At 45.5% G+C, this 26478-nt stretch overlaps 1 long non-coding RNA gene across 1 annotated transcript; it reads left to right on the top strand.

The window, feature by feature from the left end:
- Positions 1-3318: 3318 nt before the first annotated feature.
- LOC115088726 lies at positions 3319-26406 on the top strand. The gene is made up of 3 exons (XR_003855840.1): positions 3319-3601; positions 22685-22810; positions 26382-26406. It is a non-coding gene; the product is annotated as an uncharacterized LOC115088726 (long non-coding RNA).
- The last annotated feature ends 72 nt before the right edge of the window (positions 26407-26478 follow it).

The following is a 26478-nucleotide window of genomic DNA, read 5'->3' as shown; positions in this document are numbered from 1 at the left end:
CGTGAGCCTCCCGCGGCCGATGGGTTTCTTCTTTCTTGGCCTGCGGGGGCTGGAGGAGGAAGCTGCTGCAGCTACTATTTGTGCTCGGGGGTGGGGGTGGAAGTGAGAGAGAGAGAGAGAGAAGCAGCCTGCCTGTGTGTAAGTGAGAGAGAGAGAAGCAGCCAGCCTGTGTGTAAGTGTGAGAGAGAGAGAGAGAGAAGCAGCCAGCCTGTGTGTAAGTGAGAGAGAGAGAGAGAAGCAGCCAGCCTGTGTGTAAGTGAGAGAGAGAGAGAGCAGCCAGCCTGTGTGTAAGTGAGAGAGAGAGAAAGCAGCCAGCCTGTGTGTAAGTGAGAGAGAGAGAAGCAGCCAGCCTGTGTGTAAGTGAGAGAGAGAAGAAGCAGCCAGCCTGTGTGTAAGTGAGAGAGAGAGAGAGAAGCAGCCAGCCTGTGTGTAAGTGAGAGAGAGAGAGAGAAGCAGCCAGCCTGTGTGTAAGTGAAGGAGAGAGAGAGAGAAGCAGCCAGCCTGTGTGTAAGTGAGAGAGAGAGAGAGAAGCAGCCAGCCTGTGTGTAAGTGAGAGAGAGAGAGGGAGCCAGCCTTTAGCCCCTGGTGTGAGAGAGAGAGAGAGAGAAGCAGCAGCCTGTGTGTAAGTGAGAGAGAGAGAGAGAGAGAGAAGCAGCCAGCCTGTGTGTAAGTGAGAGAGAGAGAGAGAGAAGCAGCCAGCCTGTGTGTAAGTGAGAGAGAGAGAGAGAGAGAAGCAGCCACCCTGCCTGTGTGTAAGTGAGAGAGAGAGAGAGAAGCAGCCAGCCTGTGTGTAAGTGAGAGAGAGAGAGAGAGAGAAGCAGCCAGCCTGTGTGTAAGTGAGAGAGAGAGAGAGAGAGAAGCAGCCAGCCTGTGTGTAAGTGAGAGAGAGAGAGAGAGAAGCAGCCAGCCTGTGTGTAAGTGAGAGAGAGAGAGAGAAGCAGCCAGCCTGTGTATAAGTGAGAGAATGCATTTGATTGAGAGCATGTGTGTGATTGAGAGAACATAAGAACATAAGAAAATGCCATACTGGGTCAGTACCAAGGTCATCAAGCCCAGCATCCTGTTCCAACAGTGGCCAATCCAGGCCATGAGAACCTGGCAAGTACCCCAAAAACTAAGTCTATTCCATGTAACCATTGCTAATGGCAGTGGCTATTCTCTAAGTGAACTTAATAGCAGGTAATGGACTTCTCCTCCAAGAACTTATCCAATCCTTTTTTAAACACAGCTATACTAACTGGTCAGCGAGCTCATGTGTGTGAGAGACAATGAAAGTGACTGCTCAGAGAGATGACTGATGTGTATGTGAGTGTGAGAGAGAGAAAAAGCATGGAAGTGAGAAATCTGGGTATGGGAGTAAGAAGCCTGATTATGTGAGAGAGAGCATGGGAGCGGGAGGACTGGCTGTGTGTGTGTGTGCGCGTGCATGAGAGAGAGACTGGTTGATAAGGTGACGGTGTGTGTGAGAGAAAGAGACTGCTGTGTGTGAATGTGAGAGAAAGAATGTGATTCAGGGAATGAGAAGCCTGTGCACGTGGAGAGTGAGCATGGAAATGAGAGAGAGACTGGTGTGTGTGTGTGTGAGACAGAGAAAGTGATTATGAGAGTGAGAAGCCCGTATATGTACGGTAAGCAGAACACGGGAGTGGGAAGCCTGTGTGTGTGTATGGCATGAGAGAAACTGTTCAGGAAGGTGTCTGGTGTGTGTGTCAAAGACTGTTTGGGAAATGATTGGTGCGTGAGAGACAGAAACTGGTCATGGGGGCATGACTGGTATGGTGTGTGTGTGAGAGACATGGGCCCTAAGGAAGAGGAATAGGAGAGCTGCTGGAGGGGGTAAGGAAAGGTGGCTTTTTAAGTTTATTTTTCTTGATTGACTGCCATTTTAATTATTTAATATTATGTGATGTGTCTGCTTTTTTGAAATATTTTATTGGTGTTTGGAGAATGTTTAATAGTTTTTATGAGTTTTGAATTGTTGGATGTTATTCTGTTCATAGCTGTTTTGAAACATTTATTCTGCTTATTAGTATAGTTTTACAATTATTTATGTGTGGGGATCTATAGCTGCTTGCTAGTTCTGTTTTCCTAATAAGAGGTATATTGGTTTTTAGGGCCTGATATACGGTATTTGTAGTGTTGCCTTTTCATAGATAGGGTTGCTCCTGTTTGAGTGTAAAAATTTTTTTTCTTAAAAATATGTATAAAAAAGGGGGGGGGGTGGTCTTATACGCCCAGTCGTCTTATACACCGGAAAATACGGTATTGAACTGTATTGTGAAGTCTTGTCAAACTGTGTTCGTACTATCACTGGAAAGAATCACTGTGTAAACACCTGGACTGCACCTTTGGATTAGATACAAGCCTTATCCTTTTTTTGTAAAGTAAATCTTTATATAATCTCCTATGCTGTCAATTAGGAACTATTTGTTTTTACATCTCTAATAAACCCCTTGCAACCTTATCCTGTATCCATGTACTGCAAGGCTGTCGGTCCGAAAGCACATGGATACTGCTGATGCTATTCAATGCTTTGTTCTGCTATCGGCTTCACGGTCTCCTAGATTTACCACTATTGCTGCTTGCCTCTGGGTAGAAAAGAATTGGATGATTCAAAATAAATTAGCATTGAATTTGAATAAAAGTGAAAAGATGGTCTTGCAGAGGTCAGAGAAGTTTGCTGTGCCCTCTTCTTTTATATTTGACAATGCTGCTATATCTATTGTTGAGCAGGCAAAGAGCTTAGAAGTAATTTTAGATTTGCGGATGCAGCAGATTTAAGGCTAGCTATTATAAGATTAATTTACTTCGCTCTTAAAAACCACTCTTAAACCATTCAAAACTTTGTGGTACAGATTATAATTATGCCCAGCTATCGTCATTCCTGATATTATGGACTACCTGCATACGCTCTCCAGGCTTTAGTTGTTACAAATTCTAAACTGGACTGAATATGAAATCGTAGATTACCCCGTGCTGATTGACCTTCACTGGCTCCCAATTGTCTGGCGTGTCCAGTTTAAGGTTATGGTGCTTTACACAACAAACTCGGGTTTGGATAACCACCTCTGGCCTACCTACGATTAACCAACCCCTCCCATTCCACCCCCTCCATCTGGTCCTAATACATTTGTAAAAAACAAAACAACTCTATCACACCAACATTCATAAAGAAGATCTTTATTGTGCTAATTTTTATGTGCGCAACGCTTTGTAAATTCACCTTTTTAAGGTCTTATCCTCCCTGCTGCCATCGGAGAATCCCCCGACCATGGCGGTTGAGACTCGTTTGAGAACCTAGGGCTGCATTTAAGTGTACCATATTCCTAACATGAACAAGTATTTCACGTAAATGCTCATCAACCACGTTATTTTCAATTCGACGACGTCTCCTCCCATCACGTAGACAGCCGAGCAACTCCCGGAGTGGGAAAACGAAAGTAAGTTGTACCCCAGTCTCGTCCCTCCTAGTCAGAGGAATCGAAACTGCGGACTCCAGGGAAGTAGGCGTGGTCTGGCGCGAGCAAGCGGCGGCGGAGGGCAGCGCGAGCCCCGGTCCCAGCTGCAGATGGTTGGCCGTAGAGACAGCGAGAATAAGTAGGTAAGCAGCTCGGTCCACAATCTCGCGCGTGAGCATTGAGCATAAGCTTTCCACTGTTTTTATGTTTTAAAGCCACGTCTTTTAATTGTCGCGAGGGTGCGGTTGCACCAGTTCCTTGGCAGTGTAGCCAAGGAGGGTCAGAGGTTTATGTGGGTGTAGCCGGTCTGCAGGGTACGGAGAGGGAAAGGGAAAGTTCCCGGGGGGCACCCGTTATTTGCACGACTTCATTAATACTCCTGTCAGCTGCAAAGCCTATAGTTAAAAATTCAGTTCTTGTCTATAGAAACAAAAGTTTAACAAAAGCCTTCCTTGAAAGTGCCATTGCCTTAACGATCTCCTATACCCCTACCCCTCTCTCTTTCCCCTCCTCGCTCCCCCTCTCCCCTCTCCCTGCCCCTGCATTTAACATTAATACTGTAAATAAGTTCATATGTTAAGTTCTTAAGTGTACATGCATCCTTAACATCCTGATGCATATCTACTCTTAACATGGATAATCTTCATCCAGTTCTTTTACAAAGTTGTATCCCTGCTCGTTGACTCTCTCTATCCTTGTTCCTAGTTCATTGTAATATCGTTAATCACTCTCTATCCTCGTTCATTGTAATTCCTTTCTCAGTTAATTGTGAACCGACATGATGTGTCCTACGAATGCCGGTATATAAAATTGTTAAATAAATAAATAAATAAATAAGACAAGTAAGGTGTTGTTACATTTTAATTGGACTAAATTTTTTTACTTTTTGATTTAATACGCCCTTCCTAAGGTCAGACTACAATGAGCAAAACATGACATTCTAATATAAGTGAAATATAAAAGGCATTCCAGTGATACTGGAAAAGGGGGGGGGGTTGAAGGGAGGGAAAGTTCCATGGGTGATCAGAAGGCGACTATAATTTTTGTGGCTCATAATGAGTTAATAAACTTAGGTCTCTGAGTTTCTTGTCAAGTCAGAATGTTTTGCTATATCAACTTCAAAAGTCTTATATTTCAAGATTATTTTAATTTTCCTCTGTTTTTCTTAATCATAAGGACCTTGATGCAATCATACTGTGGCTTGACCTTTATTTACCATTTGTGGAGGTGTACATATTGGCTTGGTCATATTTTAAAGCAGTTGATGTCCCACCACTGTCTTCAAGGAATGTCAGTATCAGGAGATATGATGTTTGGGCCTTGAAGGAGGTGGCTATTTGGAATAGAAACATGCAACAGACCATATGGCTGTTAGATTTTGGTATGGTTCTGAACCCTGGATCGTGATGAGAGCTGACTCCACCCACAGGAAGGAGCCCTGTGAGGACTCTCCACGATAGGCGTGGCCTCAGCAGTGAAGGACATAGAGAGAAGTGATGTTTTATTATACAGCAATGGAGAAGTGTAGGATACAGCTCGTAGTGGAGATGTTGCCCCTGATGATGTCCTCGGTAGTGGCCCGCAGAGCAGGGTACGCCGGGGAGATTCTCCTCAAGATGATACCTCTTAAATAGTAGATCCGGTAGTGGCCCGCAGAGCGGGGTACACCGAGAATCTGTGCAGTAGGTGAGGAGAGGTGTAGAAAGTCAGTAGAGCTGGGTAGATGTAGGTACTCACTCCGAAGTGAAGAATGTGATATGCTGCAGCGAGGCTCGGTAGTGGCCCAAAGCGTGGGATACGCCGGAGGTTCCGTCAGCAAGAGATGGTAGCAGAGGAGCGTACTCACAAGGCTGAACAAGGTCAAGTTCCAGTTAGGAGTAGAAGGATTCTCCAGGCAGGAAGGCCCTCCGAGGAGCAGATAGCCGTAACGCGACAAGGCCCCCGAGGAGCGGGTACCTAAAGCGTTCAAGTCAGGAACTCAGGAATCAATAGTGAGAAGCGAAGCGTCTCCGAGTTAGTGGAATTCAGCAGGAAGGAAGTCCTTGCTAACTCGTAGGAAGCAAAGTCCGAAGGGCTTAAATTCACTGGCGAGTGACGTCATGCGGAGGGGGACGCCCCCGAGGTTCCCACCATGACATGAATAAGAGAGGCCTCGGGGGGGGGGGCGTCCCCTCCGCATGACGTCACCCTCCAGTGTATTTAAGCCCTTCGGACTTTGCTTCCTACGAGTTAGCAAGGACTTCCTTCCTGCTGAATTCCACTACCTCGGAGACGCTTCGCTTCTCACTATTGATTGCTGAGTTCCTGACTTGAACGCTTTAGGTACCCGCTTCTCGGGGGCCTTGTCGCGTTACGGCTATCCGCTTCTCGGAGGGCCTTCCTGCCTGGAGAATTCTTCTACTCCTTATTGGAACTCTGACTCAAGATGGCGGATGGGATCGCCCATGCCGTCCTGGGGAGGTTGGCGTGTGGAGGCAGAGGTCGCCATCTTCCCCAGAATCACTGGTGCAGGGAAAAAGGAGGCAAGCAACAGAGGTTGCAGCCGTCTGCGACTGGGCGCAACAATGGCCTATCTAGTCTGCCCATCCTCTCAACTAATTTAAGTTTACAATTCCCATCACTCCCTCAGAGATCCTCTAGGGCCAGTGCACAAGACGTGTTAAAATGGGGACTTGTATTGAGTGCCTGTTTTCCTAACGCATGCACAGCCATATCTCTTTGGCATCCGATGCTCTATTTTAATGAGCTGCTGCATTAAAAAGGTCACACTAGGGGACCGATGCGATACAGTGTGCTCAGCCAAGCGCACTGTTTAACCCGTTGTCAAACGCGGGTTAAATAGGTGCTAATCCACCCCCTAATGCAATAGGAGGATTAGCGCCTATTTAACGCACTTCCGATGCGAAGTGAATGAGTTAGCGCTCATCGCATGCAAATGCCTCATGTCTCAGACGCACATTTTTCGCTCAGCTATTAACGCTGCCTGGAGCAGGCGTTAATAGCTGAGCGCACTGAAAAAAAGTATAGAAAAGCAGAAAAAAATGCTTTTCTGTACTTTTTTATAAGTTAAAAAAAAAAAAAAAAAAAACCCTTTGCCGGCCGCTTTGAAGACTGACGCCGATATGCTCTTTGTTGGTTTTCATAACCGGCAGACTGCCGGTAACCGTGGGGTCGTGTTAGGAAGGAGGCGCTAAGGTTGCATATTGCATGGCGCCTCCTTGCAGGCGCGTGCGTTAAGAAAGTGGGTGCTGAAAATTCAGCGCTCGCTTTCCGCGACTAATATTGCATCGGCTCCTAGGGATGAATTATGTGTCCCTAATGCTCAAATTCATTGGGCACCCAGGAGACATGACTGCGCCCACAATTGCAATGAGTGCTCAATATGAGCATACATGTTATCCTGCTTCAGGTTGATTTCTGGAAGCCCAATATATATACGCACAATAGCAAGGGGCGAAATCGGCCTGGAGCCAGAATTTTTTTTCATCAAGCCGTATAACATACCTTTATTCTTAAACACTGCAAGCAATAGGTGTTTAAGAATAAAGGTAGCAACCACACAGGACACTTTTTAAAAATTTCTTCTAAGCCCTTGAGTTGTGGATTGATTTAATGCCAGCTCTGGGGCTGGAGTTAAATTTGCCCCATTAAAAAGTGTGCGTTGGGCGCCCAGCGATTTTCTGCATCGGGGTGTGTGTGTGTGTGTGTGTAATAACTAATAGCCTAATTTACATATAGTTTACATGTGATGCATCGGGAGCTAGTCTAGCACATCCAAAAGGTGCGTCCAACTGCAAAAAAACCTGTGCAATAGGCTGAGCACACTTTATTGCATTGGCTCCTCTGTGTTTATCCTGTGCTTTCTTGAAGTCAGAAATGTATTTTGTCTCCAACACATCCACTGGGAGGCTGTTCCAAGCATCTTCTATCCTCTCTGTAAAAAAATATTTCCTAAGATTACTCATGAGTCTACCCCCTTTCACTCTCCTTGTTGTAGAGCAGTGTTTCTCAACAGGTGTGTTGGGACACACTAGTGTGTCGTGAGATCTCGTAAGGTGTGTCGCAAACACAGCAGAAGGCTGCTCTTTCCTTATCTGTGTGGAAAGGAGTTGGCTGATTTCTCCTTTATTGGGTATGAGAGGAAGCTGCTTTTGCTTCCTTCTTTTCCTGACCCAGTGGGAGGTTATTCCCTTCTCTTTCACTCATATCAGTGTGAGATATCACCAACTCTTGTTCATATGGGCCTGGCAGGACACCAACTATCTTCCTCTGCCTGGCTTGGCAGTGAGGCTGCTGATTCTCTCTTTGCCCCATGGAGCCTGGACATGAAAGCAGGAGCATGAGGAAGAAAGATGCGTGCTCTGTAGATCCACTTCTGACTTCTGCTGCCTCATCTTCTTCCTCTCCTCAGTGCTTCTTGCTCTCCCCAACTGCTGCTGGTAAAGTGGGAGGGAGACTCTGGATTGGACTGAAGGCTTATGCTGGCTGGGAACCAGGAGGATGGGGAAATGGTGCTGGGCAGGAAGGCCTTGGCAGATAGGGAATCAGGCATCTGCTGGGTAAGAAAGGGTGGGGAAAAGGAGGTTGGGGTTGCTGGGTAGGGAGGGTGGGGAAAAGGAGGTTGGGGTTGCTGGGTAGGGAGAGATGATGGAAAAGGGCTGGGGTGCTGGGCAGGGAGGAGAGATGGAGGTGTGGGGCCTGCTGGGTTGGGGAGAAGGGAGGTCAGGGGATGCAGGAAGGGGTGGGAAAGAGGTGGTCAGAGGTATGCTGGGTAGGGGAGAGGGAAGGGTAGGGAGAGTTGAGGAGGCACAGGGAAGAGGGTGAAGCGATGGAGGGTGTCAGAAATGTTGGACAGGGATATGAGCATGTGAAAGGATGATTGAGTAGTTGGGAGAAATGAGGGGTAATGGGGGCATGGAGGGGAGTGACTGGGTACAAGGGCCATATGTCTGTTTTGAGAATATGCATTTCTTCTATCTTTGAACTTTGTTTAATGTAGGAGGAAATATATTTCTGTTTCTAGTTCTCCAGTTTTGCACTGCATACAGGTCTTCTTGGGGTTTCCATTCCAGTTTTTGTTTCTGCAATTGTAATTTGAGGAATTTTATTCTAAATTAGGTGAAGGTAGGTCTGTCTATTCTGTATGTGTGTGTGACTGAGATGAGGTGCTTTACTAGCAAGCAGGGATTTGTATCAGTCTTATTTGTTGTATTTTCTCAATATGATATTGCATTGGTGGTGAACTGCTCCCTTTTATTTCGTGGAGTTAGTGCTGCTTCAGTATGGCAGGTTTGATAAACATGTACAGAGTGGGGTTTGTTTGTTTGTTTCCAGGTTTTGTATTATTTTACAGTGTACCTGGTAGTAGAGGGAGTTTGTGATGTTGTTATTGAGACGTCACCAGAATCAGAATATCTTTTTTGTATGGTGAGTTGTACAGGGAAATGTCTTAGTTCTGCTCTGCACTCATTGTTAGGAAGCATTGTTAGGGAAACTTCTGTGGATGCAGAGTATATGTTTATATAAGTCCCATGATAGTCATGTGTTCAATGTGTCATGCATGTGTGCTTAATCTCTCAGGTGTGCCCTGATAGAAAAAAGGTTGAGAACTACTATTCTAGAACCTCCTTTCTTTTGAAAGAGGCTTGCCTCCTTTGCATGGAAACCTTGGAGATATTTAAATGTCTCCATCATATCTCCCTTATCTTGTCTTTCTTCTAGATCTTTAACAATTAAAATGAAAAATATAAAGGGCAGGATCAACTTTTTATTTTTTTAACAAATCTCTATTGATCAAATGCCCTGCATACATTTATGTGCTTCTGGAATGGCACATTTATTTTGTGGCATGATATTTATTTTTTGGCCAAAATTTTCCAATTCTCCCAAAAAGTGTAAAAGGGTAGTAATGAAAAAGAAACCACTCCTACTTCCCTAATTGCCATCCTGGAATAGCTTTCTTCTTCCTGCACAGTGTAATTTCCAGAATGTGAGCTGCGTGATACCCAAACTCCCATACTGTTCTTCAAGACTTTGAGAACAGCACAGGTGTTTTTTTGCATCATGCAGCTCACACTATGTGAGAGCCATGCAATGCAGAAAGAAGACAGGGTGGTGCCTGCATCATCGACTAGGAGAAGATGAACAGGAAAGAGAGGGCCATGGGAATTGTTTGGTGGAGTTTGTGAGAGACTATGGAGGGGGTTACTTGTAGGGAGGAGCAGCGGAATGCCTTTTTGGTTGGGGGGGGGGCATGCAAACTGCTTCCAACTCTGCCCCCAACTATTCTCTTACATTGGGTCTGGGGAAGAAGGAAGGTAAGGGATCTATCTGGATGTAAGAAGAGAGGAGATCATAGAGTTTTCCTGGGGGGATTCCAAACAAACAATTTTAAAATTCTGCAAAATTCTGAAAATTTTATATTGGTTAAAATAACACAATATACATCAGTCTTTGAGTAATTCACTTAAAATGTAATGCAGAAAAGTTATTACCCAAAGATGCAGTCTTAAATATTTTGAGCAGAATTCCCCTAGAAGTGCACTCTTCCAATCTCTCTCCCTACTCCCCTGGCCAGACCCCTTTCATTCTGCCCTCTCAGGCTCTTAACCCCTCCACTCTCTATCATTTCTCCACTCCCAGAGTTTGACCTCTCTCTCAAAAGCCCCTCACACAGGCTTAATCTGTGCCTCTCACACACATAACCCCATACACAGGCTCAACTGACCCTCACACACACACACACACACACATACTCCTCACAAGGGCTCCCTCTGTCCCTGTCTCACATAGACTCACTCTCTCCAGCACCCCTCACACAGGCTCACTCTGTCCCTCTCTTTCACACATGCGCACACACACCCTCTTCCACAGGTTTCCTATCTCTTGCACATATACCCCCTCACACAGGCTCGGTCTGTCCTTCTCTCACACCACACACACCCTCACACAGGCTCCCTGTCTCATGCATACACCCCCACATACTCTCACACAGGCTCCATCTCTCTCTCTCGCTCTCTATCTCACACACACAGACTCCCTCGCACAGGCTTCTTATCTCTGTTGCACACACACACACACTCCTTCACATGGGCTCCCTCTCACACACACACATATCCTTACAAAATCCCTCTGTCACACACACCCTCATTCAGGCTCCAATTCACACATCACAGACCCTTCTATGCGCTGTCATTCTGCACTCACACATACACTCATGCCACGTGGCCCTCATCACCTTGTTAATACTGAAACTTATCCCTGCCTGGTTTCCTCCCCAGACAGGGCACAAATCCAGTGATGAAACAGCTTTTCAGTTTCAAAACATAACATTTATTAAGTAGCTTAGAGATCTATAATCACTGGCAGGTTTGTTTTTTTTATACATACAAAACTTGATAGCGGAAACCGAAGGAAACAAGATTGTGTTTCCTCAAGGGAGTAAACAGTTTACAGAATGAACTGCTTTCTGAGCAATGCCAGTTAATTCATCGTTTTGAATTTGCATTAGTCTTTTATACACTGTTAAACATGACTCCCACATGTTTCCCTCCTCCCCTCTCTCATCCCCTACATTTGCTGGTACTTTTCCTTCATGCGCCTCTTAGATATCTTTTTGTTCTTGTAGCTTCCCATATTGGCACCTTCTTATCTCACATTCACTCTGCAGTCTCATGCCATTCTTTTCCACACTATTGCACAGCCTCTGTTTCTCTGTCTCTGGGCTGACCATGACCTTTTTATGTCAATTATTAGTCAACATGGGGCAGTTTTCTTAAAGCAGCAATTGACAAATAACCTAAATCCTCATTTCCCTCTTGATGATTGGGACAATCATCACCATCAGGGCCATGCGACTGTCTTAGGTTGTCAGAGGGCGTACTCTGATCTTACCCGTCATTATCAACATGACTCATCCTGAGGAGGTCCCTTTCAAGGGAAGCTGCTGTATCAAGGGAAGCATAGAGGTTCTGTGACATACTTGACCCCTGGATGTTGATCGTGTTCAAGGTGATAGGAGACGTTGTTTGGGCCCATAAACAATAAACAGGTAGACAAACACATACACACTACTAACACAACCATAAGAAGGACCAGAGCAAACCACAAGATACCCCTGCCAATTTCCCCTAAGGATGTGAGCCAGTTTACCAGTTGTTCCCACCAGGTAGACCAATGGTCATAGTTGGAGACAGATACCGCCGCCTTGGCGCGTTTGACCGAATCCATCACTAATTCAGAATCTGCTGAGGGAAAGGATAGTGAACTGTCTACAGTCAGGAGGATTGCTGGACCCAAGGGAGCATGGATTCACTAGGGGAAGGTCCTGAGGACAAATCTGATTTTTTTGATTGAGTGATTAAAGAATTGGATTGAGGAAGAGCGCTCGATGTGATCTACTTGGATTTCAGCAAAGCTTTTGATTCGGTACCGCATAGGAGGCTTGTGAATAAAATGAGAAGTTTGGGAGTGAACGCCAAGGTGGTAGCATGGATTACAAACTCGTTGACGGATAGAAGACAGCGTGTAATGGTAAATGGAAACTACACTGAAGAGAAAACAGTGTTAAGTGGAGTGTCACAAGGAATGGTGTTGGGTCCAGTTCTGTTCAATATCTTTGTGAGCGACATTGCGTAAGGGATAGAAAGTAAAGTTTTTCTATTTGCAAATGATACTAAGATCTGCAACAGAGTGGACATGCCGTAAGGAGTAGAGAAAATAAGACTTGATTTATTACTATTACTTCACTTACTTCATTTTGATATCTTGTTTACTCCCCTGCCTCATGCGTTTCTCTCCACTACTTTGTTCATTTGTCAAACTTTATTCAGCCTCCTTCTCCGTATATTTGTATATTTAAATACTGTATAATTTAAACATTTAACCTGTAACTATTCTGTTTCATATTTGCAACATCTTCCTTCGATGTATAATAGTTACAACTGTAGTTGTACTCATTCTATTCTATTTATTATTTGGATTCATTTTAATTTAATTTATTTATTTTGTATTGTATATTTCTTAATCGTTTTAAGTCAATTTAATCATAGCCCTGGGTCTGTCCTATATTACCCAAAGAGAGTTACCTCCTCATTGTTCTATGGAAGCGTTCTGTTTAAACTGTTTCATGTAAACCTTTGGCTTTCCTTAAGCCCGTTGGCATCCTAGTTTTATGTAAACCGGATTGATTTGTATCCTTACAAGAATTTCGGTATATAAAAAATAAAAATAAATAAATATAAATAAAATAAATTTAAGGAAGCTTGAACAGTGGATGAAGATATGGCAGCTGGGATTCAATGCCAAGAAGTGCAGAATCATGCATCTGGAGTGTGGTAATCCAAAAGAACTGTATGTGATGGGGGTGAAGGACTGTTGTGCATGGAGCAAGAGAGGGACCCTGGGGTGATAGTGTCTAGTGATTTAAAGATGGCGAAGCAATGTGACAAGGTGGTTGCTAAAGCCAGAAGAATGCTGGGCTTCATAGAGAGGAATAACCAGTAAGAAAAAGGAGGTGATAATCCCCTTGTACAGGTCCTTGGTGAGGCCTCATGTGGAGTACTGTGTTCAGTTCTGGAGACTGTATCTCAAAAGGGATAGAGACAGGATAGAGGTAGTCCAGAGAAGGGCAACCAAAATGGTGGGCGATCACCATCAAATGACTTATGAGAAGAGGTTGAAGGACCTAAATATATATACCCTGGAGGAGAGGAGGTGCAGGAGAGATATGATACAGACCTTCAGATACCTGAAAGGTTTTAATGATGCACAATCAACAACAAACCTTTTCTATTGGAAAGAAGTAAGTAGAACTAGGGGTCACAAAACTATAGGAAGACTCAACCAACGTTAGGAAATATTTCTTCACAGAAAGGGTGGTGGCTGCCTGTAATGCCCTTCCGGAGGAAGTGGTGAAGACAAAAACAGTGAAAGATTTCAAAGGAGCAAGGTATAAATATTGTGGATCCTTAAAGGCTAGAGGATGGAAACAAAGAAAAGAATGCATGGGAGTAACTTTCTGGTTTGGCAATAAGCCTGATACTTTTGATGCAACTCCAACATTGCTCTCTGCTTCAGTGGCAAGAAGTAAAGGGGAATTGGATTCAAACAGCAACCAACAAGGGCCCTAACTTTGATGATCTGGGAAAGTGAAATGGGGATGACTTGAATGGAGCAGCAGATACTACCATAAATTTGCTGGGCAGACTGGCCGGACTGTTTGGTTCTTTTCTGCTGTCATTTCTGTTTTTCTTATATTATTGCTGCACTCTTTGTTTTCAAATCCCTGTCTGGTTATGGGGTATCTGTGTCTCTCTTTGACTATAGTGTGTGTTTCTGTGTGGATTGGTATGGAGTATCTGTCTCTGTGTCTCTAGGTGTGCAGTGTCTGTGTCTGGGATATCTGTGTTTCTCTACATCTTTCTTTCTGCTTTTGTCATTGTGATGTGTCCTTGTGTCTGGATGTGGTATGTATATGTTACTCTGTGTTTGTCCGAGTGTGCCTATGCCTCTCTTTGTCTGAATGTGCTGTTTCTCTGGGTGTGATGTGTCTGCCTTTCTGAGCCCATTTGGATGTGGTGAGTGTATCCTTTTATGGGATGACAAGACTTTAAGATCAGAGATAGCCGGATAACTTATTTGGCTAACTCAGTTCTTCTTAGTTACGCCCACAGGTACCCAGGAAATTCCAAAGAGTAGATCCATTCCCTGCTGCTCACTTCCAGGCATAAGCAATGGTGTTCCCAAGTCTACCTGGCTAATTACTTATGGACTTTTCTTTAAGGAACTTGTCCAGCTCCTTTTAATCCCTGTTATACTAAACATTTTTTAGTGTGCATACAATAAATCTGTTTGCATCATTTGTTAACTGACATTTCCTAGTATGTCATCCCATAAAAGGATGGACTCAGGACCAATGGGTATAGAGTACTCCTGATAGCAGTTGGAGACGGATCAGATTTCAGTCTGACATCAGCCCTAGTACATATACCCCTGCAGGAAGTGCAGCTCTTCAGTATTTTCCATCTCCATAGCAGTTAGGGACTATCTGCACGCTCTCACAGCGTTAGAACAAATTCAACGGAGAACACCCAAATTCGGAAGAAAACCTACTTCTACAGACGAGCCCCGCTCTCCTGCGGTGATACCCTCGGGTCCCTCCCCCAGTTGAGAATTCCCGAGGTGATTTCCGTGGTCCCTCGGAGGTAAGCCCCGGTCCGGCGGCTGATTCGCAGCGAGGACCTAGCCCCCGATCTAGGGTGCGGCTGAGAGGCAGCGGGTGCACCCTCGAGCGTGGCGGTGAAGGTATTTGCCCTCTCCCCCCGCAGCCGGGGGAACGAAACCGGGAAATGCTGAAGACAAGGTAAGGTAGAAATCTTCAGCATAGACTCTGGTCTCCGAGGTTCGAGGAGTCGCACAGGTCGCCGGCTGGGACCAGTGCCGCCGGGTTGATCCGCCCTAGCAGGGCCAGGCCCCGGTTAGATTCCCCCCCACATGGAGACCCTCCGAAGTGGTCGCCATATTGCCCGCGTGGTCGCCGTCGCCATCTTGGCCCTATTTGCCGCTCTGTCCGCCGCTTCGACCTGGGCGCACAAGGCTCTCTAGGCGCACAAAATTACATGTGCGCATAAGATACATGCACAAGAGCCGCGTGCATAAAGTTACACACACAAGGGCCGTGCGCATAAGATACGCGCGCAGCACGCGCTTACTGGGCCGGGCACACACCTGCGCGCACACAACCCGCACGCACATCTTCGACGCACTTAAGCGCTTAAAGATTTACGCGCCTATACCCATGCCACCACCGGAAACTGAGATCAAGGCTCAAGGCCTCTGCCCAGCATGCTATTTCAGAGCCGCACAAAATGAAGAGGCCAACGCCCTGTGCATCCAGTGCAATATTAACAGGCACCCACAGAAAAGAACACATCACACCTATTCACCTCACACACCTATAACACCTCAACTTCAACACTCATCTTCATTTACACCATTGTTAACTATCTCTACTATCATTAGCCATTATTAATTAGTAACCTGTCCTTTTCTTCCTTCTTCGCCAAGTTCTAGTCACCCTGTTACATGTAACTGCCTTTTCCGCTCCACTGTTCTAGTTTATTTATTTTATTTTAACACTTTTTTATACCGGCATTCGTAGGACACATCATGTCGGTTTACAGTCAACTGAGAAAGGAAATTACAATGAACAAGGGAGGGGCTAACTGGGTAATATACAAAATACAAAGGAAGAGAGAGTCAACAGCAGAATTACAACTTTTTGCATTCAAGTTAGGGTTAAGTATGCAAAGGAACTTATATACAAATTAAACGAGGCATGTACACTTGAGAGTTTATGTTTATTATGCACTCCTTGTTTTATGTGAACCAGCATGATGTGACTGCGGTCTCGAATGCCGGTATATAAAAAACCGAAATAAATAAAATAAATAAAAAAAATATTCTCAAACAACTTCATTGGCTCCCCATCACAGCCAGAATTCAATTTAAAACCCTCTCCCTTATTCACAAAGCCATCCACAATCCAGGCATGCTCTGGTTCTCAGACTGTTTACACATCCGTTCCTCCTCCAGACCCACCAGAACACCCTACACCGCAAACATTCACACACCTTCCCCCAAACTCTTCCATCTAACAGCCACCAAACTGGACCCTCCTTATGGAACTCTATGCCCACCCACCTACGCCTTGAAACCTGCACTAAGAAATTCAGACAGAACCTCAAGACCTGGCTGTTCACACGATCCTAAGCATGAGCCCCCTCTTCTTATCACTCCTACTCTACATCACCCCTCCTCCACCCCCTGCCCCTCCCCTCGCCCCCTAGGTCCATGACCGAAAACTCCTTTTCTTAACTCTCCCCTTCTAGTATTTTATTGTGCAAAATCTATACTTGTATTTAACTATGTTTTGCGTTTACCTATTTGTACAGCATAACCTTGGTTTCCCGCTCCCTCCACCCCCCCACCCACCCCTCTACCCAGTTTCTATTATGAGTTTCACTGTAAAGCCCTGTTGGATACTTATTGTTCTATGGAAACCGATGTGATGTTTTCTTAACGAATGTCGGTATACAGAAACTTTAAATAAATAAATAAGGAGGCCCTGGGAGATCCAGCCCAGGGCCAGTCTCACCTAGGGCCGAGTACTAGCTCCTCAATGAGCACCCTGGACCTAGCAAATTCCAGCGAGACTCTCCCTCAAATGAAGTCCCCCAGGGACTAAGCGCCCCCTAGCTTGGACCCAGCATCCATCTCATGTGTGGAATTCTTTAAAGGCCTTCATTCACATGCAGACAGAGCCTCCGGCAAAACAGCCACAGCCTCCACCAGAAGACCTTCATGTCCCAGGCCTCTCTAGACCCAGACAAATGTTTCCACCGCCCGGATGTCCCACCTACGGGGACACGGATAACTCTGAAGAGGAATCAGAGCCCCTAGATGAGGGGGAACTCCCCCCGGGGACAGAGCCTCACCGGACCATGAGACGCTTCTTCACCAAGGACATGCTCCCAAACCTGGTCACCTACAGCCTGAAGGAGCTTGCTATTCCGGGCACAAGCGCTTCAGGGGAACCTAAGACGAATCCCTGCTAGAGGGACTCCGCCAGACTTCCTGCCATTTCCCTTTGTTACAGGCCGTCCAGCAACTAATTGACCTGGAATGGAGGGCTATGGCAGCCATGTACCCTCTGGACCCGGCGGCCAAAGACCTTCTGACATGCCCAAAAGTGGATGCCATGGTCTGCGTGGTCTCGAAGTACAACACCATCCCAGTGGAGGGAGGTGCAGCGCTCAAAGATGCTCATGACCGACTTCTGGAATACATCCTAAAACAATCCTTTGATGTTTGATGGGCATAAATAGAGAGGAGGCAGCAAACACTGCACGGAGCGGCAGTAGCCACTGAGGCATTCACGGAACGGGATGCCAGTGGCCAGTAGTTGGTGTTCCACCTTCAGGCAGCAAAACACTTCACGGAGCGGCAGTAGCCACTGAGGTATTCACGGAGCGGGATGCCAGTGGCCAGTAGTTGGTGTTCCACTTTCATGCAACAAAACACTGCACGGAGCGGCAGTAGCCACAGAGGCATTCACGGAGTGGGATGCCAGTGGCCAGTGGTTGGTGTTCCACCTTCACGGAGCGGAAGGATGGAGGGCTGCCATCTCAAAAAACAAACAAGCAAACAAAACAGGGGTGGGTAAGGGGCAGGGGTGTGGCCTGCTGGTTGCGGCAGTTGCTACCCCTGATTGAGCTGGATGTTCACTAGGATGGCGCTGCTCTCTGCATTGGTGGAAGGGTGGAAGGGAATTGGGGCCGGAGGGTGCTGGAAGCCAATAGAGACGGTTGGGAGGGAAAAAAAGGGGAAAAAAAAATGGATAAACTGCGTAGCTTGCTGGGCAGACTGGATGGGCCGTTGGTCTTCTTCTGCCGTCACTTCTATGTTTCTATATCACTTCTATGTCGCTGCTATGTCCCTACAAATAGGGGCCTGCTGCACCGTGGTGACAAGTGCCTGCCTATCACAGACCAGGAGCAACACCCCTGGGGGAAGCCATGGAACCAGCAGTATCATTCCTTGCGGATGCTGCTTCCGATCTGGTGCGCACAGCGGCGAGAGGAGTGTCATCAGCTGTGGCAGCCAGGAGGCAACTCTGGCTCCGAAGCTGGTCGGCCGACGCATCTTCCAAAACGCGACTCACAAGGATGCCCTTCAAGGGATCCCTCCTGTTCGGTAGCGAACTAGAGAAACTGGCTAACAAATAGGGCAAGTCCCCATTGCCGCGACTACCGGAGGACAGAAATAAGAAACACCAATGACCCTTCCCCCGATCTTCCAGGGGCAGAGGTTCGCAGCGCTTCAATCCATACAAAAACTTTTATCATTCGCCTCGTCCTGCAGGCAGGAACCAGTCCTTTCGGAACAAGCACAACAAAAGGGGAACCGGCTCGGGCCCCGGCTCCCGCCGCACCCCACAATGAGAATCAGCTGACCCGTCCAAAGGAAGAAGCCATAGGGGGCAGACTTGCCCTATTCTACCAAAGGTGGGTGGGGATAACTTCGGACAAGTGGGTCCTAACCATCATTCGAGAGGGGTACTATCTAGGCTTCCTCCGAACCCCTCTGGACAAGTTTGTGGACTCCCCCTGCCACCACCCCTCCAAGAGGGTGGCAGTGGAGGTGACTCTGACCAGATTACTGGCCCTAGAGGCCATAACCCCAGTGCCTCCGCAACAAATAAATATTGGACACTATTCCATCGTCCCCAAGAAAGAGGGAACGTTCAGGCCCATCCTGGACCTCAAGTCAGTCAACCGCCACCTGAGGATCCCCCACTTCCACATGGAAACCCTTGCTCCGTAATAAGGGCGATACAACCGGGAGAATTCCTCACATCCCTGGATCTGTCGGAAGCCTATCTACACATTCCGATCCATGAAGAAGATCAGCTCTTCCTTCGCTTCAAAATTCTGAACCGTTACTACCAGTTCCGGGCATTACCCTTCAGGTTAGCCACAGCACCCCGGATGTTCACCAAGATAATAGTGGTGGTGGCGGCGGCAACACTGAGGAAGGAAGCAATCCTCGTACACCATTACCTAGATGATTGGTTGATCAGGGCGAAATCCCCAGAGGAAAGTCGCCAGGAAACCAGCAGAGTCCAGACCCTACTGGAGAGTCTCGGATGGGTGATCAACACAAACAAGAGCTGTCTGCAACCCTCACAGACCCTCGAATACTTAGGAGTCTGATTTGACACCAGGGAAGACAAGGTCACCTGACACTCCAGTTACGAATCCTGCTGAGCGAACATCGCCCCACAGCATGGGATTACCTACAAGTTCTCGGTCTCATGGCATCCACGCTGGAAGTAGTGCCATGAGCACGAGCTCATTTGAGGCCCTTACAGCGCTCACTCCTATCGCGATGGAGCCCACTATCTCAGAACTACACCGTACGTCTACCGCTCCCGGGCAAAGTCCAAACCCAGGTACGGTGGTGGTTACAGGAAGGCCACCTGAGCCAGGGAACAAGTAACGGTTCAGAATCCTCACCGACCTGGATCCTGCTCACCACGGATGCCAGCCTACGAGGATGGGGAGCACACTGCGAAGAGCTAACCGCCCAAGGTAGTGGAACGCAGAAGAGTCTGGGTGGAACATCAATCGCTTAGAAGCCAGGGCAGTCAGACTAGCCTGCCTACGGTTTGGTCACAGACTCCGAAACAAAGCGGTCAGGGTAATGTTGGACAATGCCACAACAGTGGCATACATCAACCGTCAGGGAGGAACCAGAAACCAACAGGTGTCCCTGGAAATAGACCCCCTAATGTTGTGGGCGGAAGGGAACCTCCAGGAGATCTCGGCCGTCCACATCGCCGGGAAAGACAACATCACGGCGGATTACCTCAGCAGAGAAAGTCTAGACCCAGGAGAATGGAAGCTGTCGACCACAGCGTTCCAACTGATAGTGAACAGTTGGGGAACACCAACCATGGACTTTCTGGCAAACTGGTCCAACCCCCAAGTGCCCAGTTACTTCAGCCGCAGACGGGAGTCTCAGTCCCAAGGCATCGATACCCTGGTTCAGACATGGCCTTCCCACAGTGGCCCCTACTAAGCGCTATCATTCACAAGATAAGTCTACACAGGGGACAGGTACTTCTTGTGGCCCCGGACTGGCCAAGAAGACCATGGTACACAGACATGCGGAGATTACTGACAGGAAACCCCCTGCCACTGCCTCCACACAGAGACCTGCTCCAACAGGGACCGATCCTCCACGAGGACTCAGCTCGATTCTCTTTTACGGTCTGGCCATTGAGAGGGCTCGCCTGAGAAAGAACGGATACTCGGGAGCTGTAATCGACATCCTACTCCAAGCACACAAATTCTCCACATCTCTAACATACGTAAAGGTGTGGAGAGTATTCGAAGCCTGGTGCGAGGCTCGCGATCTTGGAATTCCTACAAAACGGCCTACAGAAGGGATTGTCCCTCAACTCCATCAAGGTACAGGTGGCAGCATTATCATGCTACAGCGCCAAGAGCATAGCCTCTCACCCGGATGTCTCCCGCTTCCTGAAAAGAGTTAAACACATCCGACCACCCCTAAAGTGGCTGGTACCTGTTTGGAACCTCAATCTGGTCCTGGATTTCTTAGCAAGAGCCTCGTTCAGACCCCTCCGAGGCTTGTCTCTCCGACTGTTAACATTGGAAATAGCTTTCCTGCTGGCAGTCTGTTCAGCCCATCGCATATCCAAGCTACAAGCACTGTCCTGTCGTGAGCCGTTCCTCAGGCTCACCCCTGGAACCATCCAGTTGCGCATGGTTCCCTCGTTTCTCCCCAAAGTGATATCTCACTTCCACCTTAACCAGACCATCTCACTACCATCGCCAGATGAACATAAGAATTCAGAAGAGGCCCAAAGTCTTTGCCACCTCAACATCAGCAGACTCCTGGCCAGATATCTGGAAATGTCAGAATCCATACGAAAGACAGACCACCTGTTCGTCCTTCACAGCGGGAAGAAGCAAGGGGAAGCGGCCTCACGAGCAACCATAGCCCGCTGGATCAAGGAAGTCATCAAGGCGGCCTACGTAGACGCAGGCAAGCCGCAGCCTCTACAAATCAAGGCCCATTCTACTATGGCCCAGGCAGTGTCCTGGGCAGAAACCAAGATGCTGTCACCCGCCGAGATCTGCAGGGCGGCAACATGGTCCTCCATTCATACCTTCTCCAGGTTTTACCGCCTGGATGTTCAGGCTCGGGAGGACACAGCATTCGCAAGGGCAGTACTAAGTGGGTCACAGGCAGCCTCCCACCTAGTTCAGGAGTAGCTTTTATACATCCCATTGGTCCTGTGTCCCTCTGCTACACGCTAGGAAATGGAGAAATTACTTACCTGATAATTTCGTTTAGTGTAGATGGATGGACTCAGCATCCCACCCACGGCTGCCGTTACTCATGAAAGCCTCGGGGGACAGCTCTGAGAGCAAGGGAATCAAGGGTAAGCCATGCTTTCCTTCATCTAGGGCACTCACCCTACTGGGTGTCCACGTTTCCCGGTTGAGGGTACTGGCAGTCTCCAGCTATAGCCAATTCAACCGATTCAAGTTAATCAATTTAACCAAGTTATAAAGTTAAGAGTTATTCAAATTATGAAGTTACACAAGTTATCAAATTAGTCAGTCACACATATATCCACAATGCTTTTCGAGGAGAATACTGAAGAGCTGCACTTCCTGCAGCAGTATATGTACTAGTGCTGACGTCAGATTGAAATCTGATCCATCTCCAACTGCTATCAGGAGTACACTATACCCATTGATCCTGAGTCCATCTGTCTACACTAAGGAAAACAAATTATCAGGTAAATAATTTCTCCATTTTAAATTGCATGTTCATTTTTTTAGCACACAGATGATAACTTTTATTTAGTGCAATTTTTATGCATAGGCTCCTTAAAAGGTGAATTTTAAAGGTTGACACATGCCAAAATTGGGAGATGCTTGTACAAGTCGGGCTTGCTTTCACCCACCGAATTTTAAAAGCTGCCCAGATGAGCGTATCTCTGACTGCGTGCACATCTCGCTTGATTTCAAAAAGGGGTGTGGTCTGGGTGGGGGTGAGCGTTTTGGGGCACAGCCAAGAGATTTGTGTGTAAATACGTACGTGTCCCGGTGCATGTCCAAGTCAACTGCCGAGTAAATAAATAAATAAATAAATAAATTTTTTATTCCAGGTTTAAAGGGTGTGGGGTAACTGGGGGAGTGCAGGTTATTAAACGAGGGGGTTTGGAATACCTAGCTCTTAATTGGGCGAACTGTTCGATGAACTGGGGAAGCTAGCAATGGTGTGGATACGCGCCCATTATAAAATACCCTGACTTTCGTGGTAGAATCAGGGTTTGCATGCCTAGGCACACCTGTGCGCACGGCTAGGTTATTTTATGTGCGTGCAAGTTATAAAATGGCCACTTATCTGGGTGTGCGCTGATGCACATGCGCCAAAGTGTGCCTGCATGCAAGTTTGAAAGATACTGTCATATTCTGTTGGATGAGTGATTCACTATAGAATTCTTACATCACTGGGTTGACAGACAAATTACATCTAGAAAACCAAATAAATATTTGAGTAAATTCTTGAACCAGGTTTGCAACATTTTGAGTGTTTTCATTGTCTCCATATTTTATTTGCTTTAGGTTTATCTGTGGAATTGTTCTGAATGACAAGAGTTGCTGAAGATCAAATCAAATACAAGCAAAAAACAAAGTGACTCATTGTTCTTGGAAAAACTTGCAAAATAACATACTACTCTTGAAAGCATGGTGAGTGAACTGCATATTCAAAGGAAAAAGTCATAACCAGTCAAGTAACTAAAACAATTGTATGTTGATCTGTGGTGGATTTATACCTTTATCATCTGGAAGTTCACGAAAATCCTGCAGTGCTCATCTGGAAAGTGCTACTGCATTTATAAAAAAAAAAAAAGTTTCTTTGTCAAAAAAACCTCCTCAGATTTTGCTTTTAAAAATAAAATGTTTACTTTCAATACTTTTTACTTTATTTTAAAAAGTCTTATTTTAAGTGTAAGAAAAGCTAGACATTATGGGAATAATTTTGAAACAAATCACCTAAATTAGGTTTTAAAAATATGTGTAAGAGCATAAATTTGCTTTGAAAATTATCCTACCAACTGCACCTGCTATTATGTGCGCACACATTTTTCAGGAAAATCTATGTGCCTGAAAAAAAAAGTTCAACATATTAATGACACATTTTTGGGAGAACACATCAAGATCTATCCAGACCTGGCTAGAGTTACACAGAAAAGAATGAGCCAAGAAATTCAGGCTTTAAGTGTGTCCTTCCTTATCAGATACTCTTGTAAATATAAAGTGAAGTTAAATGCAGATTGTTTTGGGGTTTTTTTTTCCCTCCCAGTGCAACTTAGGTTTTTCTTAGATGGAAGGACTGGGAATGTGCACCTACCATCCTAGAGCTTTAAGCTAATTTGTCCATTTGTAAAGTTGAACTAGGTAAATGCATGTGTTAATACTTTTTCCTTTTTAATTAATGTTCTTTACTCCTCTTTTCTTTTTCCTACTCCCCTCGTTTTGTTGAACGATATAATGGAGAAAGATTCTCAAATGGCATATTTCTGTTATTTCAATTTATTTGGATGTTTAAAACTCTTGTGATGATTCTGTGCAAAGGTATTTTTCTTTGTATTATTGATTAAACATTTATTTATAAGATTTCAAACACAATCTATGTGCCTTCAGGAACACCTCCAATCAGTCTGGGTAAACCTACTCGCAGTATTTTTATAAGGAGTGTTTTCTGCAGTTCTCTGTGGAATTGCCTTTGAAAATTACCCTCAGATGTCTTGAAGCATTGTTCAAGCTACTTTAACATTGTAATGTGACTACAGTAAATGATTTTCATCATGGTCAAATATTAGTCTGTGGCAAATTGAAATGCTTGATTTCTTTCAACCATTTTATAAATATATCTTAGTAGTCCATGCCTTAGTAACAGCCTTATCTCTTTTGCAAGCATGCTGCTGCTCCTTGACAGTGTATGGAACTGATTTTTTGAGTGCGGGAATTGCAGTCCAGAGATCACAAATCAATTTTGTTGTTTTATTCATCATAGAAGTGTACATGATGTACTGGATGTTTGCATTTCATTCAAGTCACTGTATCAGAAGCTGTAGATGGGCAGAAAATTTAAACAGTTGAACTATTTCATGCAAAATTGTGAGCATCATGTACATACAATTACCTGCCCTTACCTGTCATTTAGATGTCATACTAAGGGGGAAATTTATTAAGTTGTGATATTTTATCGCAGGGGGGCAAAATATTGTGGGTGGGGTGGTTCTGGAATATTTTGTCCCTCCCTGACAAAATATTGCATTGATATAGCTGCGATATTATCATGGAAAATCTTGTGTTAAACAAGAATATGGCAGAGGCCACAAAAATGCGCAATGGCAGCCCACTTTGCATGGGGCCGCCATCGTTTTTAAAGGGCAGTATGCGTCAAAACCCATCCCCTTTGAAAGAGTTTGAAATACCCGTGGACATCTTTGCAGACACCTACAAACCCTCCTGTCACCTCTTAAGGCGGTATGGAGCCTAAAAGTAGCTGTTGACTGGTCAGAGTCCATAGTTAGAAGGAGCTGACTGTCATCTGTGTAGATGTAGAATTTTAGGTCAAAGGAACCAATCAGCCACATTAATCCAAATTGACTGTCTTCAGCTGTTTATTCTGATTGTCAATTGACAATCCATGGCAAGAGCAGAATTGTGAAGGTAGGTAGTTATACCATTTTGGAATATTTTAGAAGTTTTTTTTTCCAATATCTTTATTGGGTTTTTGTCATATTGCACAACAATGAATAACAACTGTGCTATACAAACATAGCAACTTCACAGATAAAGAACATAGTTGTACAATAACATAATACGATAACTGGATATAGTACCTCCGCAGATATATTTAGAAGTTTAATAAAAGGTATGAGGATACATTTTAAAAAAACTCAGTGTAATCCCATATATGCGTGTGGATGTATAGAAGTCTACAATAGACCTGTGCGTATCAGATATACACATAGTATAAAATCTGTGTATGTCTGGTTATGTGCAATGCATTGAAAGCACGTATTTTTGCTACCTATTTTAGAAACATACATGCATATACTTTACATGTGAAAAAATATACAGCTTGCTCATGCAAAACGATTTATAGATGTTGTCAGTATATTTTAAAATATTTGCACATAATTGAAATCACTAGTTTTCTAATTCCTCCATCAGTTCACCCAGTCCTTATCCATGTCATCCTAGTTCTTCAGCTTGAACTCCCTCTAGTTCACCCAGATTTTCTGCCCAACCACTACTTGATAACATATGAATCTGATATCAATTGCGTAAAATAATTAATAGGTGTAAAATTGCATGAATAAGTTGCCAAATGTATGAGCATAATTCTCATTAAAAAAGCAACTTATTCGCATAATTCGCCTCATCTTGGAACACCCCTTTTTTACGTGTGTAAATGTGCACATTTTCACTTTCGCATGCACATATTTTTGATGTTTATAAAATAACATGTACTCGAGTACAGACTATTTATGTGTGTATATAATTTTACACACGTAACTCCTTTAATAATTCACTAAGGGGCAGATTTTATAAAACTGCGCGCGTGCGTACTGTTAAAATCCGGGTCGGAGCGCGCAAGGCTGCCCAAAATCGGCAGCCTGCGCGCGCCAAGCCGCGCAGCCTGCCTCCTTTCCCTCCACCCACTACCTTTGTTGCACAAGTTACGACTGCCCGAGGCAAGCGTAACTTGCGCGTGCTGGGCCGGCCGCCGGCACGCCATGGTCCGGTCCGGGGCTGGTCCGGAGGCCAGGGCGACTCCCCCGGAACGCCCCCGATGACGTGCCTGCCGCGACACGCCCCCCAAAACACGCCCCCCGATGACTCGCCGGCCACAACACGCCCCCCCAGGAAAGCCCCGGGACTTACGTGCGTCCCATGGCTTTGCGCGCGCCAGCAGCCTATGCAAGATAGGCTCAGCGCACCAGGGGGGGGTGGTTTGGGATAGGTTTTCGGGGGTTCGCTTAACCCTTTGAAAATCTACCCCACTAAGTATATTAATTTAGTGAGCTCTAATTTCCAGAAATGTATTCAGAAAGTACATTACAATATAATGTTTCTCTATTTATCTTTAGTACTGCTTTCCAATTTCTTTATGTTTCCATATTAATGACGTTTGGCATGTATATCTCTGCTCTTGTGTCGCTATAAACTGAATTCTGTGAACTTTACTAAAAGATGCAAAAAAATAAACTAAATGTTTTTAAAAACTGTTTTCATTTTGTAGAATGAATATGCTTCTACAGCTGCAGGGACAGTATCGCCATTACAAGGAGCATTGCACCCATCATCATTACTTAATCCAAGCAGATATATCACGTTAC

Source organism: Rhinatrema bivittatum, chromosome 3 (assembly GCF_901001135.1).
Source record: "Rhinatrema bivittatum chromosome 3, aRhiBiv1.1, whole genome shotgun sequence".
NCBI classification, from domain to species: Eukaryota; Metazoa; Chordata; class Amphibia; order Gymnophiona; family Rhinatrematidae; genus Rhinatrema; species Rhinatrema bivittatum.
Note: the sequence above shows the minus strand (reverse complement) of the source record. Positions and strands in the feature narration are given on the sequence as shown.